The sequence below is a fragment of the Oryx dammah genome, unplaced genomic scaffold (assembly GCF_014754425.2).
Source record: "Oryx dammah isolate SB20612 unplaced genomic scaffold, SCBI_Odam_1.1 HiC_scaffold_21, whole genome shotgun sequence".
NCBI lineage: Eukaryota > Metazoa > Chordata > Mammalia > Artiodactyla > Bovidae > Oryx > Oryx dammah.
Window position 1 is genome coordinate 22,577,607 of NW_024070205.1, and position 20,429 is coordinate 22,598,035.

The 20,429-nt window shown below is 45.3% G+C and overlaps 1 protein-coding gene, 1 non-coding gene and 1 pseudogene across 2 annotated transcripts in view; 2 read left to right on the forward strand and 1 right to left on the reverse strand.

Annotated features, from left to right (window-relative positions):
• Positions 1-20,429, forward strand: part of ASTN1 (astrotactin 1) — a 359,002-nt gene that overhangs the window by 19,769 nt on the left and 318,804 nt on the right. The window lies entirely within an intron of this gene.
• TRNAC-GCA lies at positions 4,240-4,312 on the reverse strand. The gene has a single exon. It is a non-coding gene; the product is annotated as a tRNA-Cys (tRNA).
• LOC120880540 lies at positions 18,436-18,935 on the forward strand (annotated as a pseudogene).

The following is a 20,429-nucleotide window of genomic DNA, read 5'->3' on the forward strand; positions in this document are numbered from 1 at the left end:
GGTGCCTCAGTTGCTTTCAAAGGTGCATTTGTTTGGTCACTTTCTTTGGAGTTTTGAATGTACAGTGAGCCTGGAAGATACACTGTTATATTACCTACAGGTCACAGGGGAGGCTGATTGAGAGATTATGACATTTAAAGCAATTTAGGCTTATTTCCCAGCGGTCTTGAGACTAAATGCAAGGGGCATGGTTATTGTTTTAGAGTCACATGGAAGAGTTCAAGCCACTTTAAGACACAGACTCTAAATCCAAGGTGTTTTCAACTTCATTTGCCACCAGAGAAATAGCTGAAAGTTGATTTCAGATTAAAGCAATCTAGTGAACAATCCAGCTTTCTTAAATCTTGGTCCTGGACTATTCAATCCTGGGGATTAGATACTTGGAGACTCAGAGAGGTGGGGATTTAAGGCATTTTGAAAGATTCTAGATCAGAGCTTCACAAACTTTTCCATGGCAAGAATCTCTAAAATGACGATACATGTCTTCTCATGGCTACAGGTGATGGCTTAGGGACTGTGGCTTATACTAGACCCCATCAGTTACCCTAAGGGTTACAGCTGAACATCACAGCACATCTGTAATCCATGTGTAGCATACCAATATGATATGAAGGCTTCACAGGTGGCGCAAGTGGTAAAGAACCGGTCTTCCAGGTAAGAGACACAGGTTCTTTCCCTGGGTTTGGGAAGATCCCATGGAGGAGGGCATGGCAATCCACTCCAGTATGTTTTGCCTGGAGAATCCCATGGACAGAGGAGCCTGGTGGGCTACAGTCCATAGGATCACAAAGAGTTGGACATGATTGAACTGGGAAATTCTTTTCTAATCTAAAATGTCTTTGTGGGAGGGAAGCACAATCTCATTATACCCTGAATGGATTCCTTATGTGGCGTGAGAGATCAGTAACCTTCCTAAGATCTTCCCTGGTGACTCAGACGGTAGAGAAATTTGCCTGCAATGCAGACCTGGGTTTGATCCCTAGGTTGGGAAGAGTCTCTGGAGAAGGGAATGGCTACTCACTCCAGTATTCTTGCCTGGAGAATTCTATGGATAGAGGAGCCTGGTGGGCTATAGACCATAGGGTTGCAAAGAGTCGAACACCACTGAGTGACTAACGCGCGCATACACACACCCCTCTAGACTGAACCAGTTGCCCCTAAACCACTGGCTGTTATCCATTGGGTTAAACCAGCTCAGAGATAACACCAAACCTCTGGACTCTTCTCCTGCTCCTGACCTGTTTTGTTCTCAGCTTTAGGTACTGTTCATATTTAGTCCAGTAATCTAGCTTAGAGACCATGCTCCAGAATTTCTCAAGACTTCATCAACAGTAAATTATACTCTGTGGAAACTTGTAATAACCCATAATTTCCACTGGGACTTTAAGAAGTTCTAGCCAAACCTAAAGGAAAAGAAACTTGACATTTTGTTTACCTGTGGGACTTTGTTCATCAGCACTGCCCAATAAATGATAACTTATTTTTGGGAAATAATGTTAGGCTTGCAGAATAGTTGCAAAAATATTAATAATTCAGAGAATGCTCATACATCCTTCACTCAGCTTCTCCTAATTTACATGTTGCTCAAGTGTAGTGAATGATCAAAATTAAGAAATTAGCATTCATTGGTATGAGAATATTTTTAGGTGGTACACAGCCTATTGTTTTAAAAATATAGTATTTGTGCATATATTAGAAAATGTGCATATTAGAAAATAAAATGCATTTCAAACTCATAATTTCATTGATTTTTGTGACAAAAATTCAGATTAAGCAAAAAAATTAAAGTAAATTTTAGTTTAAAAACATGAAAGTGACTAACATTTTAGGTGGTTGGTGGACATGGCAAAATTAAATCAGGAAGATATTACTTGAATGAGTGACATTGGGACTCTCTGTCAAAGTAACTGCATGACTTAGACATTTTAAGAATTTACTTCTGTCTTCCTGCTATCTTGGGAGTTACTCCTTGGATGCTGGCTTCCCAGGGCAGGCTTTATGGCTCCTGAGTGCCACCCCTGAGTGATTTGCGTTCTGCATCCAGGAAGCTGACGATGGTCAAGACTAGAATAATGTCCCTGCCCATCTCCATAGCAAAGCTGACTTCCCTAGAATCCTCACATTACAATATAGATTGATGATTATGGTGGTGATGAAGGAAGTTAATGTTCTTCCTAAGACTGGACATTGACAAAAACTTGGAAATGTTCACACCAGAGGGAGATTGGAGAGGGAAATGTAAATTATCCAGTTAATGGGTTTTCCCCAATATAAATGCAAAAACTGCCTTCATCTTCAGGTCGCCATGTAAATCACATCGCTGCCTGGCAGTTTTATGTTCTCCCAGGTTCTGTGCTGAGGTGATTACTAAGAACTCTGGAGCTGGGTAGCTATTTGAGGAGTTTAGACAGTCATGAGGCCATGCGGAAGGCAGGGAGGACTTGTGTCGAATCTGGAAGGGAATTTGCTGACCACGTCTCTCTTCTAAAGTTCAACCTTTCTTCTCCCTTAGGAGTCAAACTCACTTTAACTAATTTGTCCTGAAGCTCAGCCTTCCCTTTGGTATTTACTCCTTCCTTTCTCCCTGCTTTCCCAGGCATGTTCTCTTTGCTAGTGAGTGAAAGTTAGTGAGACATAGGGCTTAAATAAATCCCCCACTTTCCTTGTCTTTAGAGGAGTCAGGAATCTGTTCAATTAAATCATGACCTCCAGATATGCAAAAGCACTTTTTGTTACATGGTGTATTTTTGAATTTTTTTTTTAACCAAAAGGAAAATAGACTCAGTTTCACTGACTTTCAGATGCCCTTGCTTTTCCCCATTTTTATTTTTTATAGAACATCTTGGACATGAAGAGTGACAGTGATGTATAATGGGATACTTGATTGGTAGCTGCCACTTGGCAGCCTTCTGTATTTTTTTTTTTCTGTTTATATTTGCCTGGCTTTCCAGACCATTCCACATCTTCCAAAGTAACCCTGACTCCTGAGGTGTTCAGAAATAACAGAAGGGTTCTGATTTCTAAACGTCAAGCATATGTACTGCTGGTCCTCTGTTTCTGCGAGGACTCTTGTTTATTAATTTTAAAAAATTATTTTTTAAAAAATTTAAATTATTAAAAAATAAATTCTTTCATTAAAAATTCTTAAAAATTTTATCTTTTAATGTGTAACTTATCACATTACATACAACCACTGGCATTAACAGGTGTCATTTTAAAAAAGACAATGGAAATTTGACGATTGGGCCACATGCTGACTACCTTGCCCAGACTTTGTAAATTTGCTGGCAATGTGTAATGATTATTTTTATTGCCTCAAACAACAATTGCTACAGAATAAATACGACCAAAGGGAGCTGTCCGCAGAGCATGTCTGCATAACCATTAGAGCCGGGGTTCCTGCGATAATGAGGTGCACTGTCTCTTATCGCTGCTGTTAGTCTGGTAGACGCTGATGCTGCCCCCGGGACCCATGCGGGGCATCCGGGAAACTGGCTTATTTATTCACACAAACTTGGCAGGTAAGCCACTACACTTATGTGCCCTGTAATGTCTTGTAACCACTGACACAAAGTGTTGCGTCATTTCCTGCCAGCAGGTGAGACATATTGTGCACAGCTAGGCTCTGGTTACGCCTCCAGGTGCCATGTGTGAAATACTTATTGTTGGGGGTGAGTGGACCCGATGAATGACCCTCCTCTTCTCCACCCAAGTTCAGGACCAACTGAGAAGCAGAGATAGGAGATAGGCAGTTGACTATGAAAGTACCACCTTTCGGTTCAGTCGCTTAGTCATGTCTGACCCTTTGCGACCCCATGGGCTGCAGCACACCGGCTTCCCTGTCCATGAACTCCTGGAGCTTGCTCAAACTCACGTCCATCAAGTTGGTGATGCCATCCAACCATCTCATCCTCTGTCATCCCCTTCTTCTCCTACCTTCAATCTTTCTCAGCATCAGGGTCTTTTCCAATGAGTCAGTACTTTGCATCAGTGGCCAATGTACCACCTTTATTACTGATAAAACTATGCTGGGGGACATGGCTTAGAGATGGTCAAAAGGCTTGTCTGACATTCTTTCCAGCTAAACTTTCATTCCTGAGTGTCAGAAGTGAAGTGAAGTCACTCAGTTGTGTCCGACTCTTTGTGACCCCATGGACTGTAGCCTACCAGACTTCTCCATCTGTGGGATTTTCCAGGCAAGGGTACTGGAGTGGGTTGCCATTTCCTTCTCCAGGGGATCTTCCTGGCCCAGGAATCGAACCTGGGTCTCCTGCATTGCAGGCAGATGCTTTACCCTCTGAGCCACCAGGGAAGCCTGGAAATTGAGCTGGCCTTGCTGGAAAGCACAGCAGAGGGTGTGCTTTTCTCAGGCCTGCAGACATCAAACGCACACACAGTGAGGCTGGCAGGACTCAGCTCTTTCCCCGTACTCACCACTCACACAGGGAGTACTCGGGCAGAGAGGGACCAGCAGTACTGCCTGATGGAGACCTCTCCCACATGGAAGAACAGATTCAGTGGCAAAGAGGGTCCCCACCACCTCGGACACTCACTGTGCATCAGGGTCTGTGCTTAACCCGCCACCTCCATGATCTCAACGATCCTATGAAGTAACTGCTACTTTACTAAGGCAGAAACGAAGGCTTCGCCAGGGTAGTTTCCCCAAGGTCACACAGCTGGAAAATGTGGACACAGTTCATTCTTCAGCCTTGTTGTCTGGTAGATGAGTCGTGTCTGACTCTTTGCGACCTCATGGACTGCAGCCCACCAGGCTCTTATATCAGTGGATTCTCCAGGCAAGAATACTGGAGTGGGTTACCATTTCCTCCTCCAGGGGATCTTCCCAACCCAGGGATCGAACCTGTGTCTCCTGCATTGGCAGATAGATTCTGTACCACTGAGCTACCAGAGAGGCACTCTTCAGCCCATCTGACCCTAAGCCTATGCTCATAACCAAAGTTATGAGAAGTCTCAAACATTTTACATTTAATAGGACTTCTCACCTTAGCATATCTGGACACAGAGTTGCACTGTTTCAAGGTTTCACTATCCGCTCAATGGGGAAAACGATCCTGACTTTGATGAAAGAAGTCATATAAGGAATAGAGAGTATAGGATGGTTGTAAACTATAGTTAGCTGGCACACCTGTGGATGCCCATGGACCCCCATGTATGGAGGAAGGACACACGTTTTAGATGGGGGAGTGAAGGGTGCCCATGCTCTTTGCAAAATGTTATGTATCTGAGAGCTGACACATGCTGGATAAAGGAGGTTAGCCTTGCTTCCCATAAAGTGGTAAACTGGGGCACTTGTGCTTGTGAGATTCTTTCATGCACTTGTCCATAAAATATTTATAAGGTATCCACTCTGTACCACTGACTCAACGGACATGAGTTTAAGCAAGCTCTGGGAGATGGTAAAGGACAGGGAAGCCTGGCATGCTGCAGTCCATGAGGTCACAGTGTCAGACAGGACTGAGCGACTGGACAACATCATTCTGTACCAGGAGGCTTGGGGCTATGTTAGGGGGATAGGGGGACGGGAGAAAGGATGCTCACATGACCTAGAATTATGAGGCTCTAGACATACCCATAAAAGGGAAGGTTGTTTAAAAGGCCAGGTGGCAGGGTGGTAAAGAATCTGTCTGCCAATGAAGGAGACATGGGTTCAATCCCTGGGTCAGGATGATCCCCTGGAGAAGGAAATTGCAACCCACTGCAGTATTCTTGCCTTGGAAATCCCACGGACAGGGGAGCTGGGTGGGCTATAGCCCGTGGGGTTACAAAAGAGTCAGCTGTGACTTAGCGACTAAACACCACCACCAATAGTGTATATATGTTAATCCCAATCTCCCAGTTCCTCTCACCTTCCCTTTTCCCTCTTGGTATCCATATATTTGTTCTCTATGTCTGTGTCTCTATTTCTGCTTTGCAAGTCAGATCATCTATACCATTTTTTCTAGATTCCATATATATGCATTAATATACTATGTTTTTCTCTTTCTGACTTACTTCACTCTGTACAACACTCTCTAGATCCATCCACATCTCTACAAATGACCCAATTTCATTCCTTTATATGGCTGAGTAATACTCCATTGTATATATGCAAGCTATGGTGGAGTCTTGACAGACCTATTTTCAGCTAGCTTAATTCTCATTCTTCTCAAAAACACTCTCATTGCATTAGACTGATAAAACAACTTTTATCCTACTCACAACACTAATGCTAAATGTGTGGGTATTTTCCCCCACGTTGACCAGTTTTTCAACTCCCTGGACACCAGCTGGGTATCCTGCAGTCTAATTATGACACTGACTACGTGGAGTTAGTGGAAACTCCATAAGTTGAGGACTCAGCCCTGTAAGATTGGCCCCCACAGATGCAGTCAGAAGCCCCAGGTTGCCACCTGTACTTCTGAACAACCAGCTATAGATTGGGCTTCCCAAAGCCCCCTCCTCGGTTTCAGTGATTCACTCTAATAGCTCACAGAATTCAGGGAAACACTAAAATTTGCCTATTTATTATGAAGAATAGAGGAAACAGGTGAACACCCAGAGGAAGAGGAACACAAGATGGAGCCTGAAGGGTCCCAAGCACAGGGGTGTCTGTTCCTGGGAAAGTGTGGTGCACCTCTCTCCTAACAGATGAATGCTCACCATCCACCAGCTCCTCCCATGTTGTACTTTAGGGATTAAAAAAAAAAAATCTTTATTTATTTGGCGGACCTGGGTCTTAGTTGCAGCATGTGAGCTGTTAGTTGTGGCATGTGGGGTCTAGTTCCCTGACCAGGGAATAATCCCAGGACCCTTGCGTTGGGAGCCAAGTCTTACCCATTGGACCACCACAGAAGCCCCACTTTAGGGATTCTTTAAATGGAGGCTTCAGCATGTGGACATCATTGATAATTAACTCAGTCTTCAGGTCCTCTCCCTTTGCCAGAAGACAAGGAGTAGGGCTGAAAGTGCCAAGCATCGAATCATGGCCTCCTCTTTTTAGTGACCAGTTCCCACACAGGAGCCCACGCAGGAGACCCCCAAGAGTCACCTCACTAGAACAAAAGATGCTCCGAAACCCAGAAAATTCCAAAGGATTTGGGAGTCCTGTGTGACACTCTTGTTACTCGCATCACTCAGGAGATCATAAAAATTTTAGGAGCTCTGGTTCAGGAACGAGTGGCAGAGACCAACACATATTTCTTATTATGACACAGGTACCTCTAGCATCACCACAGTGATGGAATTCATTCACTCATTCATTTGTTCAGTTCCATGCTTAAAGGTGACAGTGGAGTTATATGTTTATTTCTCGTGATTCTGCCTGACTGGGGCCAACTGGGACAAAAATTGGAGCTTCCCCAATGGCTTAGCAGGTAAAGAATCCACTTGCAATGCAGGAGACATAGGAGCTGCATGTTCCATTCCTGGGTCATGAAGATCCCTGGGAGAAGGGCATGGGAACCCACTCCAGTATTCTTGTCTGGGAAATCCCATGGACAAATCCCATGGACATGGTGGGCTACAGTCCTAATGGTCGCAAAGAGTCAACATGACTGAGTGACAAAAAGTGAGCTTAAAATGGCAGTGTTTTGGAGACACTCACTTGGTGGTTAGTGAACTTTAGCTTATTTACAAGTATATTGTCTCCTTCCTAGGGACTTTCCAGGTGGCTCAGTGGTATAGAATCCGTGACCAATGCAGAAAACTCGGATTCAATCCCTGGCTTGGGAAGATCGCTTGGAGAAGTAAATGGCAACCTGCCCCGGTATTTCTGTGTGGGAAATCCCAGGGACAGAGGAGCCTGGTGGGCTATCATCCATGGGGTTGCAAAGAGTCGGACTTGACTGAGCACGCATGGACACCTGTCTCCTTGGTATGCTCTCAGCTATATATGGAAAACGCTCCTAAACAGATTTATTTTTAGGTGATAAAAATACCCTGATAAAGTAGTGAAAGTGCTTGGGATACTTAGGTGGGACAGACCAAGGACTTGTGACTCATTTTGTTGGGATTCTCAGTGGGACCCCTGGAAGGTAAACAAGAAAGATGAGTCGAGTTTTCCTGGCCTTGTCATACCCTCTGGCTGTTCTCTCTGGATGAAGCCACTGGATCTCTGTCTACTTTGAGAAGTCTAGTAAAACTCTACTTGTCAAGATAGAATAATAAATAGTATCAGATAAATCTTAAAAACTCACTAGGTTTTTCCTTCATTTTTCAATAGACTTTCTGACATCCAAGATTCTGTCAGTTCCACAATATCCAGCAAGGCTGTGCTCATCACTGCATCCAAAGTGCCTTCATTGATTCAAGCTCTGAGCTTCTGTTCAGGACAGCTGTCTTGGTCCTGACTTGGTTCATATCACTTCTTTTTTGTCTGGGATGTTCTTTTCTACTTCTCTATTCCCTGAAATACTAAAAGTTATTTAGTTATTTAAAAGTTTATTAGTTCTAAAAGATCAGCCTGCATCTCTCTGATAAAAGCTTCCCTTAATTATACTGTCACACATAGACATCTCTCTTTTCCAAAGTCCCAAAGTTATCTAACGTGCATCATTTTATATGACTTAAGTATTTGCTCTATGTTCATTTTTTCCTCCCAGCTAGATGGCAAGCCCGTATTAGGAAGTAGTATTTCCCATGTGTCTTTTGTTGGAGCCCAGAACAATACTCTGCTCATCAGCGATGCTCAACAGTTACAGAGTAAACGCAGGAGTCCTCATTTGCCGAGATTCACTAAATCCTGAGTGCTTTTTGTGATTCACGTCGGGAAGGGGTTTTCAATAAATTGTCCTTTTTCTTTCCAGCTTTTCTTCATGGTGGAGTAGAAAGAGCCTGAACTTTCGTATCAGAGACTCCAGCAGTTATTCATTAAATGACCACAACCAAGTTTTATTCAAAGCCCATAAACATCGGCTGCCTCATCTGCGTTGTCCAGATAATGCTTTTCTCGTAAGAGTGCGAGAAATCACTTTTGTAAGGAAGCTGGCACAGTGTCCAGCACTGAGGCGATGCTTCATGTTACGATCCACTTGGACGCCACCCAGGCTGCACCTTCTCCTCTGCCTTTAATCCGGTGGTTCCCAAGTACCGGTTCCGTTCAGTGATATCCTGATTAATGAAAGCTTTCTACGGAAGCTCAGCTTGGTTCTAACAAACTCACAAAACCTCCTGTAAATCTTGGGAAGCAGAGCTGTCTGGGTACATTAGCATGACAAAGCCACCTTGAGACACAGCTATTTGTCCCAGTCCAGTTGAAGAGGGAGCCGTGTTGGCTCAGCAAAATGACCAAGTGTTCTAAATTTACTGGATCCACAGCTTCTTCTTTCTGTGCTTTCGCTCTTTCTTCCCCTCCTCAGCAACCAGAGATTCCTCAATGACTTTGCCTCCATCCCACCACAAAAACTGTGAAGGATCTGATGCAATTAATGCTTTTTATTTATTTATTTTGTTCATGCTGGGGCTTCACTGCTCTGAAGGCTTTTCTCTAATTGCGGCAAATAGGGGCACCTCTAGTTGAGGTGCACGGGCTTCTCATTGTGGAGGCTTCTCTTGTTGCAGAGCACGGGCTCTAGGGCATGATGGCTTCAGCAGATGCAGCCTGTGGGCTTTGCAGTTGCAGCTCCCGGGATCTCGAGCACAGGCTCAGCAGTTGTAGCGCATGGGCTTAGCTGCTCCGTGGCATGTGGGATCTTCCTGGACAGGGATCAGTCTCCTGTGTTGGCAGGTGGATTCTTTACCACTGAGCCATCAGGGAAGCCCCAGTTAATGCGTTTTGATTAACTGATGGTACTTGAATGAGATTGGGTTTTAGCCAATGTGTTATCCCAACCAGCAGTTATGTTTTAAGCCTTTTTGGTTTATGGTGGTATAAGAAACTTTTGTCCCTTGATAAGAGTGCTCCCCTAGAAGAGAGATTTTCTGGAGCAGGAAAATTCTGAAATTGCAATCCGCCAGTTCCAAGGCTGACCTTGAACATAAACCAAAATTTAGCGTCTGTAAAAGTGATAGGATATGACTGTTTCAGAAGGGGCATCTCTTCTTTCTCCATGGCTCTGTTCCCTCTTCTCCCATGGAGAGCTGACCTGGGCTGGGTTCTGGAACTTGCTCAGGTGGCTGGCAGGTACTGAATTGAGAAGTGAGTACTGGTGTGATAGACATCTTCCAGCCTTGCTTCCCTGGTGGCTCAGATGGTAAAGTATCTGCCTGTAATGCAAGGGACCCAGGTTTGATCCCTGGGTAGGCAAGATCCCCTGGAGAAGGGAATGGCTACCCACTCCAGCATTCTTGCCTGGAAATCTCGTGGACAGGGGAGCCTGGCAGGCTCGAGTCCATGGGATCGAAGCGTCGTACACACGACTGAGTGACTAATACTTACACCTTCTTTTTAATTTATAGCCTCTATTCCCTGCCACCATACCCTGGAAGGCATACAACTCTCTCCCCTGGGTGAGGTATCTTAACCTCTCTGAAGCCTATTCCTCTCATTTTCTATTGGAAGACCCACAGATGCACATTTTATGTTTTCCAGTACACTAGAATGCTGTTTTAATTAGCATTCATCAACAGCCTTGCCATACTCTAAAGAGCCTCATAAGTCCCAGCAGGTAGAGGGGCACGGCAGGAGGAGTATCAGGCTGTGCAGCCAGAGATCCAGGTTCACTTTGACTACTCAACTGTCCCTGGTCCTCAGGATTCTCCAGGCCCTGCTTTGGGTGCTGGGCAACAGAGACTAACACCAAGCCTGCGCCTCCACAGACAAGCGTCCCCGCTCCGCCTCTAGGTAGTTGTAACTTGGACTAGTGCGTTTGGCTCTCTGGGTTATGTGCAGGATGATGGCATTAGAGGAGGTGAATCTAAGGCCCATTCCAGCTGTAGATTTTATGAATCTCTGTGCAGCACACTTGCCTCTAAGAACTAATACTTCAAAGTGATATTTTTATACTGTTACGGCCCTTCTTGTCTGACATCCTTGAACTCTTCTTTGTCTCTGACATTACTTCCATCTTTGTTAATAATGTCTGTGGCTGAGAAAAGCCTGTGATCAGGACCTCTGTTCTTCAGTATGAGGTGTTTCCCGGAATTAGAGGTAGCCTGTTCCCCTTGGGTTCTCCTTTCTGGGTCATGGATCTCACCTGATGCTTCCTCCTGTCCTCCCCGGCCCGTTGACTTGCATGTGTTATTAATACCTCCTTGTTTATTTCACCATTGATATGATTCCTCAGCGTGTGTGTTGTGGTTGTTTCCGGTCACATCCCCACAGATGTCTTCCTTATGCTTTCCAGATAATCCTCACTAGTGTTTTCTGGTCCAGTGACTGTACCAGGGGTGATTGTACCCCCCTTCCCCTAAGGAACGTTTGGCAATGTCTGGAGACATCCTGGCTGCCACAGCTGAACGGTGACTGCTTCAGGCATCTGGTGGATACGGGCCAGAGATGGTGCTAAACAACCTCCAGTGCACAGGACAGCCCCCGCAACGAAGAATTGTCAGGGGCAAAACATCAACAGTGCTGGCATTTAGACACTCTCATATGACCATTTTTAATTCTGTAAGTGCAGGGGCCAAATATGTCCATTTCCACGTGAATATTCTGCAGCACAGGGCTACATAACAAGAAAGAAAGGAATCATTTATTACTGTTAGACAAATGAACCCCTGAGTTGGTAAACAGAGCCACCCCACCTGCAGATTTAGTCATGTTACAATTGCATAATTGCATCCAGAAAGGGAGGTTTGCCGAAAACTGCTATTTGATACCTCATATAATATTGTATTTTCAGTGTGTGAAGGCTGTTCTGTTGAGATATTTAACCGAATGCACTAAGACCCTTAAGCAAGCCAGCTGAGATATGTTCAAAAGAGGACACGCCACCTGAGAAGCACTAGGACTATAAGCGATGCCTTCTGAGGCACGGGGCGCTTGCTCTGAGTAAAACAGCGAGTCAAAGCCTGGGATGGGATTTAATTCAATGACAAGTTTTAAAGCACAGTGTCAGGTCCTATTAATGAGATACAGTGATACTTTTTAAAGAAGACAGATCATCTAGTCTGGCATTTGTTTTGCTTTATAATTCTCAAGTTAGGATGGATGATTCTCTATAAACCTGTGATAAAATATTCTAGAACAATGCTTGTAAAACTGCATATGAATCACCTGCAGATACTGTTAAAATGCACGGTCTCTTTAAGTACTTCCGGGGTAGGAACCAGGACATCCCACCAGTCCTCTTGCCTGGAAAATCCCATGGACAGAGGAGCCTGGTGGGCTGCCATCCATGGGGTCGAGAAGAGTCAGACACGACTGAGCGACTTTATTTTCACTTTTCACTTTCATGCATTGGAGAAGGAAATGGCAGCCCACTCCAGTGTTCTTGCCTGGAGAATCCCAGGGACGGGGGAGCCTGGTGGGCTGCCGTCTATGGGGTCGCACAGAGTCGGACACGACTGACGCGACTTAGCAGCAGCAGCAGCAATACACGCTGTACACACGGGTGTTGCTGGGCCCTGGGTGTACCCAGAGTGACACATTTTTAGAATGTTAAAGCTGGAAGTATTTTAAAGGTCACCGAATCCAAGCCTATATTTTATAAATGACGAAAGTGAGGCCTGCAGACTCTAGGGCAGTCATGGAAAGAGCGTGGTGACCAGATGTCTGTGTCCAGCCCAGTGCCCACACCTTCCCCACTCTGGCTGCACTGCTCCATCTTTCATAGCTGCTGGGTCTTGAATTTCTCTTTTTAGAAACAAGTGGGCTGCGGTCCCTGTGAACTGTGCTGTAGCCGAGATATCATTTCCTCCAAGCCTCCATCATTTGGAGGCTGATGGTCATCACTGCTCACATCCTTTGTCCTGATGCCTCCTGCCTTCTCGGCAGTAAATCTGGGGAATGCAGGAAGCAGGGCTGGGTGGGCAGGAGACTGGTGATGGGCTACTGGCAGAAGAAGCAGGTGCCGTTTTCATTTGGTGAGCGTACTGCTTGAGATGGGCTCTCACCTTGGTCACAGATGCCATCACATGCTGGCTCAGGGCCACGGCTGATGCGACGAGATGCACAGAGCTTAATGTGAACTGGCACTCCTTGCTGCTGAGACACAGGCAACATAGCCAAACCAGTCTCCTGTGGCAGTAAGCACAGCTTCCTACCCCTCCACATGCAGCAAAGGTTCTCTTAGGACCCCAGGGAACTCTTCTATTAATACTGCACTGGAGGGCGGTGAGAGAGGGCGAGGAAGGAGAGAGGAGACCTGCGCCTTCATTCACTTGAACCTCTTCCTTATTCATTTGCTTATTCAAGGTCTTCCCTGGCGTGTTGTTGCTTTTTGAGTCGTTATCACTAACCACTATGGTTAGCTTTGGACAGCCCTTTGGGAATTCCTAAGATGTTTCTCAAAACTCATTTGAAAATAATTATTCTACCTCTTCTTCTTCTTGTTTATTTGCTCAGTCGTGTCTGACTCTTTTGTGACCCCATGTGACCCCCTGTAGCCCACCAGGCTCCTCTGTCCATGGGATTCTCCAGGCAAGGATACTGGAGTGGGTTGCCATTTCCTTCTCCAGGGAATCTTCCCGACCCAGCGATCAAACTCATGTCTCCTACATTGCAGGCAGATTCTTTATCAAAGGGTGGTTATTATTACTAAAGTTTCCTCTCCCTTCTCTATGCATTCTTGATATTTCTTCTTTGCATTATATAGTACCATCCAGTGGAGTCATTTTTATTTGAGGGGAAAAAAAATCAATATTTTAAGCCATAAAAATCCATTGTTTTTCACAGGATTTTTCTGTGAGGATTTTTGCAGACATCAGACCATAAATCCCCTTTGTATCCCTTTAAAGTATTAGGGAGGGTAGCTCTTATTATTCCATTTTGAATAGTAGTAAGACTGACAGGTAGCAATTTAGTGTTGACCTAAATTCAGCCCTTGGGTTGGTGGGGTGGGGGACCCACATCAGGAACAGAACCAGGTTATCCGGTTGGAATCTAGAGACCTGGTGATTCTCAACTCCTGCGAGGTTGCGCCCAGTAGTGAATTAGGCAGGACTCCAGGGGGTGGGAGACCAGTGTTCTCTAACAAGATCAGAACCGTAAGAGCTGATTAGACCTTTGAGATGGAGCAGCAGTGGATAATGAGTGGTGCAGAGGTCAGAGAGGTGCGACCGCTTTCCCGGGCCCACGCTTCAGAGGCAAGAAGGCACTCAGTGGAATGAAAGTGTAACCCGTTTAGTGTTGATGAAATGACAGTCTTATGTTTGCAATCCATTACTAATCTGTGGGTCTCTGTGCTCCTTGGAAGCTCAGAGGCCACCTACGTACACGGAATGATGAATTTTGTAGGTGTTAGAGCAACAGATCGGAGTTTGCAGATCCAGACATCGGTGCCCTCATTTCTGCCACTCTTTCTACAATCAATAAATGCTTTCAAGGCACAGTCCCTGGGTGACTCCTGTGGGCACAGCACCATCCTAGGCACATATGATTTTGTTCCCCTAGCATCTCATATGTGGTAGGTACTCAGAATAAGTTTGCTGAATAAATCAATATATGAATAAGCTGCGTATAAACCAACGCAGCTGGACCTATTCCTTACCCTCATGCAGCTTTCTGAAGTGTGTGCCTGTGTGTGTGCTTAGTCGCTCAGTCATGTCCAACTCTTTGCGACCCCATGGCCTGTAGCCTGCCAGGTTCCTCTGTCCATGGGATTTTTCAGGCAGCGATACTGGAGTGGGTTCCCATTTCCTCCTCCAGGGATCTTCCCACCCCAGGGACTGAACCTACATCTCTTGCATCTCCTGCACTGCCAGGAGGACTCTTTACCACTGAGCCACTTGGGAAGCCCTCAGAAGTGTGTTGTCTAGAAAATCAGTCACAGTCTTATGTCTCACTTCCCCCACCTCAAAAATAAAAAAATAACTGACCTTTACAGGGCTAACCTGTGAACTCATCCATTTGGATAGGCAGACATGCTTTCCTATAAATTACTATTAGAGGTTTAAGTGTTTATGTTAGCTGGCCCGTAGGGAAGAATAATGGCTTTCACCTTTGTTCTGATGGTATTCAATGTGCAAGTTATATTCATCACAAAAGAATCCCCATTCCTGCCCTGTTGTTAAGTTCTGACCATACTATTCTTGCTTTCCTGTCACCAATTAGAGGGAAGAGAGAGGCAGTGATGAGGTGTTTGGATTATAAGGTAGTATGCTTACATAACACATGGATTTTGTATGGTGTATTTAGTCAGGTAGAGGAGAAATGTTCCAATCTCAGAAAAAAACAGTATTTTTTGAGGTTGCAGAATTTGGTGGAAAGAGAAGAGGTTGGGCTTTGTACCCAATCAGAACCTGTTTTGAATTCAGTCTGTGGGTGATTGTCATGCATTTACTTAACTTCTCTGGGATGGGGTATTCTTTGGATGGTGGGAAAGCTTAGAAACTGTAAATTGCCTAGCATGTAATTGCTGATGAATAGCTCTTCTTCTGATTATTACCTAGGTCAGTTACTTAGGTATCCTTGCACGTACCTCAGCTGGATGACTAATTGATGTGTGTGATTAAAAACAAGGCCCAATAGGATGAGCACAGATGTTCGTGGCTCTAGGATATTAGGGCCACCTTCAAAGCTGTCTTTAGAAGTGGACTGTGTGGTCAGCTGGGGGGAAATCTGCCCCAAGGCAGGTGACTTAGAGAGGGAATATCCCAACCTTGGAACTTCTCCCTTGTCTGTTTACCCTCTTCTCATTTTGGGTATGAATATCCATCAGCACCCATAATCCTACTTGGAATGTGCAGAAGCAAACACACAGGACTCCAGGTCTTCAATGAGCAGCTTTGTTGGCAGCGTAGCAGTTACACCTGTTAAACACAGGCAGTCTGCTCAGCAAGCGCTAGAACAGATACCAAGGCAGTCTACTGGGTGGTTTTCAGAGAGGAATGACATCAGCACTGTTTTTCCATCAGGGCTCTAGAGTCCAGGGAGCCAGCTCTCTCCTGGCTTATACTTGGTCCTTGGGAGAATTTTAGACTAATACTTCCAGACTCCTATATTTAATATTTTGTTGGAATTATGATCTTAATGAGGAATTGAACTCCTGTTGCTTGCATACCTGCACTTTCCTTCTGATGAGTGAGATTAGGAGATGATGGGGTCAGTAGGAGACATAGGGAATCACAAAACCATATGAATAAAACTCTGGGTGGAGAAAGCAAACTGTCACCATACCTCTTCGGTGACTTCATTTGCTCCCCAGTCATCGCTCCATGGTGATGATTAAATCCAAATGGAAGATAGTAATTGGTAGCCGGAAAGAGGTGAGTCTTCTTAGCAAAGGTAAGAATCACATTTCCTACTCAGAGGGGAAAGGAGTTGGATATTTTTATATATTTTTGTTTGTGTGCATGTTTTTAGAAATGTAATATTTTTTCTACCTCCTTCAATTATAAAAGTAATGTATATTCACGGGCTTCTCCAGTGATTCAGTGGTAAAGAATATGCCTGCAATGCAGGAGACTTGCAGGACATGTGGGTTCAATCCCCTGGTTGGGAGGATCCCCTGGAATAGGAAATGGCAACCCGCTCCAGTATTCTTGCCTGGACAGTTCCATGGACAGGGGAGACTGGTGGGCTACAGTCCATGGGGTTGCAAAGAGCTGGACATGACTGAGCTCCCATGCAAAAAAAGCAATCTGTGTTCATAATATTTGTCTCAGAACAAACAGGAAAGCATAAAAAAGAAAAAAATTGCTCTTAACTTCTTCAAGCAGGCAACCCTGTTGACATGTAGATAAGTGAAGTCGCTCAGTCGTGTCCGACTCTTTGCGACCCGTGGACTGTAGCCCCCCAGGCTCCTCTGCCATGGGATTCTCCAGGCAAGAATACTGGAGTGGGTTGCCGTTTCCTTCTCCAGGGGATCTTCCTGACCCAGGGATTGAACCCAGGTCTCCCGCATTGCAGGCAGAGGCTTTAACCTCTGAGCTGCCAGGGAAGCCACAGGTGTAGATATAGCTCCTTCTTTTTTGGCTATGCCACATAGCATGTGAGAGCTTAGTTTCCCAACCAGGGACTGGACTTTCAGGACTTTCTTGACCACTTGACTGCCAGAGAAGTCCTCAAATCTTGGGTTTCCATTTGAAACTTTAATATAAACAAATTCCCATATTATCAACATTTAAAAACACTAACTTTATAAACTCTGAGAAGGCAGTGGAGGGGTACAGATGTTTACCACTAAATTCTAAGTGCCTAGTAAATAAACATTTGTTGAATAAAATGAACAATGATATTCTAGCCATACGAATGTTTGGTATTCTACTGAATAAATACTGATGTTTCCAATTTGTTTTCTATTATACATAATGCTGCAGTGAACATCTCTGGTATAACAAACCTCTTTTGTTATTTCTGATGGTTTTCTTCAGATACATTCCCAGCAGTGTACTTATATACTCAGTCAAAAAGGATATGAGCATTTTTAAAGTTCTTAGAAGATAATACCAAGTTGCTTTCCAGAAAGGTTGCATTAATTTACACTTCCACATGAGGTATGTGAGAGGCACATTTCACTGTCCTCCAGACAGATAGCGCGTTAACAGATACCAAGGACCACACAGCCTGCTCCGTCCATCAGAGAAGATGGACAAGACCAACTTCTGGTGAATTGAGGGGAAAGTGTTTTTAAATAGAATCTTGAGAGTGAAATGTCATGTAGTTTAATTAAAAAGAAATCCAATAAGTGCAAAATGGGGTTCAGAGTAGAGAACGTGTGAGGAAAACTAAAATATGTAGGTTTCTCCTGCTCAAGGGACCTAACCGCCAGCCCCTGCCAGCCTCAGAGGAGGCTCCCTGCTGGGAGCGAACAGTAACCTTGTCTGCCCTCACCAGTCAGAGTCAAACACTTTAACGTGGACCAGGCTTCTGCCAAGCCCTCTGGGTGACACTAATCCCTGATTTAATTACCCTTGACAGTGTGTGATGGGCCCTAACGAGCTAGGGTCCCTAATGAGCTGCGTCTTGAGGACTTAGAGCATTACCTGAAGGGGGTGGTCCTCACCCAGGCTGACTCTGGTGGGTGCAGAAAACCAGTTCCCAGCTCAGGGACCTCAATGCAGGTGACAGAACACCATCTGGTGACCTGCAGGGTGATGCTTCTATGTGAGGAGGGGCCACATCGCAGCTTCCAGGCCCTAACTCATTAGCCAGTAGGTACCGCAGGGACAGTCTTAAGCGTGTAGGCATGTGGGTGCCATGCCATTTTTCCTGCCATGCAGTCGGCTTCCTGAGGACGAGGACCACATTGCTTCTGTGTTGCTCATTAAAAGTCTCCTTACTGACAAACCATAGGGCTGGTTAGGAGGGTGGGAGTGCCTGCTGGCCACTCTGGAGGGGTCTTCTGACCAGGTTACGTAGACCAACCTATCCAACAAGATTTAGCCCTGGTCTTCTTTGGTAAGCATGGCAAGATGACTGTGTTAAAAAAGGAATTTCAGCCCCGGCGTGCGGCGTGCGGAGCGCGGCCCGGACGCGCGGCTGGCGCCGTGTTCCTGACCGCGGCTGTGCTGCGGCCGCATCCCCGGCCGGCAGTGGACTGGGAAGCGCCGGCGGCCGCGGCGAAGCAGAACATGATCCGTCGCCTGGAGATAGAAGCGGAGAACCACTACTGCCTGGGCCGGCCCTTACTCGCAGCCGAGCAGGAGCGCGGCTACGCGGCGGCCCGCAGGGCGGCCGCCAAGTTCCCCGCGCACCGTCGGCTGGAGGACCAGCTCGACCACCTCAGCGTCACCAGGAGGTGGTCCTGACCGTGAGCCCCGCCGGCCCCGGCCCCGCACGCTCCCCTGCCCGCAGTCGGGGCTCCTTCGTCCCTGAGGGACGGTGCGGGCATGGTCTGCGTCACAAGCGACACAAACGTCATTTCTACGAAGCCGCCATAAAGCTACCAACGGTGGAAAAAAATAAATAAATAAGGAATTTCAATAGGAAGAAGCATTCAGTTCAGTTCAGTTCAGTCGTTCAGTCGTGTCCGACTCTTCGCGGCCAAATGAATTCGAAAAACAAATAGCTGAGTTTGCAAAATAAGGTTTAGCCATGAATGAGATTGTCTGTTCACAAGTTCTGTGACCTTGGGACCAGTTAGTTAACTGGTGTCTTCATCTGTGAAATGGAGCTCATAGTACTCACACAGCAAGATTCTTGTTAATATTAAAAGACAGAAGCACAACGAGGAGAAAGAAATATGGTTTTTAACACCTTCTTGGGGCACAGCAAATGGCAGGTACTTTTTTGTTGTTGTTTTCCATATTTTTTCTTTAAGAGTTAATTTTTTTTTTTAAACTTTTGGCCATGGTGGGTCTTCGCTGCTGTACATGCGCTTTATGAATAGTTGTGCAGAGCAGGGACTACTGTTTGTTTCGATGTGAGGGCTTCTTGTTGCAGTGGCTTCCCTTGTTGGAGAACCTAGGCTCTAGGTGTGCAGGCTCAGTAGTTGTGGTGCAGGGGCTTAGTTGCTCCATGGCACGTGGGATCTTCCCGCAACAGGGATCAAACTCGTGTCCCTTGCACTGTCAGATGGATGCTTAACCACTGCACAATCAGGGATTGGAAACAACCTGAGTTTTCCTTTACTCAGCTCTCTCCTCAGTGCTTACTCTACACAGACATCCTGACTCCCAGGCTGAGGGAGATTTGGGTTGACAGGCGCTTCCAGATCTGGTAGCAAGGTAGACCCTTTCTAACAACCTGCTTCCTTGTTCGCTGGGATCCTCAGATCCTACAAAACTGCTGTCCGGTTTTACTTCTGCATCCAAACCTATTTCTGTGTCTTTAAACTGATTTTTAATTTGATACTGAAACTATAATTATCTCTTTCATTCATATCTGGTTCCCAACATTCTGAATGTAAGTTTCTCCCGTGGATCAATTTGTTCTATGAAGGAAATGATTATATATCCCTGGAAGTTATATTTTCATCCCTTACACATGCTTACTGGCATTTTTTATATTTCCTGAAGGCTATTCATGAATTTCCTTCCCTAGTAAGATTAATCCTATCAGCTGGTGAAATGAGGCATCTTCACCTGCTGGTCTAGTTGGGCTCACTGACCTGCTAGTAAAGCATAATGGTGGCACCATCCTTCCTTGGAGCTCATTTTCTACCTCTGACAAACAGGCTGCTGGTTCTTTCTCTGTTCTTACACTGACACTTCTTTTTTGACTGTTTATCATATTCCTAATCCATGCTGATGAGAAATTACAGCCCTCATATTATATTCAGAGCTGAGACAAGTGATTGCTATGTCCTCAGGTCAGTGGCTGATCCAGACTTTACTGGGTTGAGCTGCTAGTTCTATCCACTTCTCCAGTTTTTCTTCAGTCTATTCTAGAAAATGAAATAACTCTTTCTCTCAAGTGCCCCCTAAGGGCACTTTTTGTTCTTATCTAA